Genomic DNA, 1120 nt, shown 5'->3' on the forward strand with positions numbered 1-1120 from the left:
CTGCCTGCCTCTGCCTGCCTCTGCCTGCCTCTGCCTGCCTCTGCCTGCCTCTGCCTGCCTCTGCCTGCCTCTGCCTGCCTCTGCCTGCCTCTGCCTGCCTCTGCCTGCCTCTGCCTGCCTCTGCCTGCCTCTGCCTGCCTCTGCCTGCCTCTGCCTGCCTCTGCCTGCCTCTGCCTGCCTCTGCCTGCCTCTGCCTGCCTCTGCCTGCCTCTGCCTGCCTCTGCCTGCCTCTGCCTGCCTCTGCCTGCCTCTGCCTGCCTCTGCCTGCCTCTGCCTGCCTCTGCCTGCCTCTGCCTGCCTCTGCCTGCCTCTGCCTGCCTCTGCCTGCCTCTGCCTGCCTCTGCCTGCCTCTGCCTGCCTCTGCCTGCCTCTGCCTGCCTCTGCCTGCCTCTGCCTGCCTCTGCCTGCCTCTGCCTGCCTCTGCCTGCCTCTGCCTGCCTCTGCCTGCCTCTGCCTGCCTCTGCCTGCCTCTGCCTGCCTCTGCCTGCCTCTGCCTGCCTCTGCCTGCCTCTGCCTGCCTCTGCCTGCCTCTGCCTGCCTCTGCCTGCCTCTGCCTGCCTCTGCCTGCCTCTGCCTGCCTCTGCCTGCCTCTGCCTGCCTCTGCCTGCCTCTGCCTGCCTCTGCCTGCCTCTGCCTGCCTCTGCCTGCCTCTGCCTGCCTCTGCCTGCCTCTGCCTGCCTCTGCCTGCCTCTGCCTGCCTCTGCCTGCCTCTGCCTGCCTCTGCCTGCCTCTGCCTGCCTCTGCCTGCCTCTGCCTGCCTCTGCCTGCCTCTGCCTGCCTCTGCCTGCCTCTGCCTGCCTCTGCCTGCCTCTGCCTGCCTCTGCCTGCCTCTGCCTGCCTCTGCCTGCCTCTGCCTGCCTCTGCCTGCCTCTGCCTGCCTCTGCCTGCCTCTGCCTGCCTCTGCCTGCCTCTGCCTGCCTCTGCCTGCCTCTGCCTGCCTCTGCCTGCCTCTGCCTGCCTCTGCCTGCCTCTGCCTGCCTCTGCCTGCCTCTGCCTGCCTCTGCCTGCCTCTGCCTGCCTCTGCCTGCCTCTGCCTGCCTCTGCCTGCCTCTGCCTGCCTCTGCCTGCCTCTGCCTGCCTCTGCCTGCCTCTGCCTGCCTCTGCCTGCCTCTGCCTGCCT

Source organism: Stigmatopora nigra, chromosome 1 (assembly GCF_051989575.1).
Source record: "Stigmatopora nigra isolate UIUO_SnigA chromosome 1, RoL_Snig_1.1, whole genome shotgun sequence".
NCBI lineage: Eukaryota > Metazoa > Chordata > Actinopteri > Syngnathiformes > Syngnathidae > Stigmatopora > Stigmatopora nigra.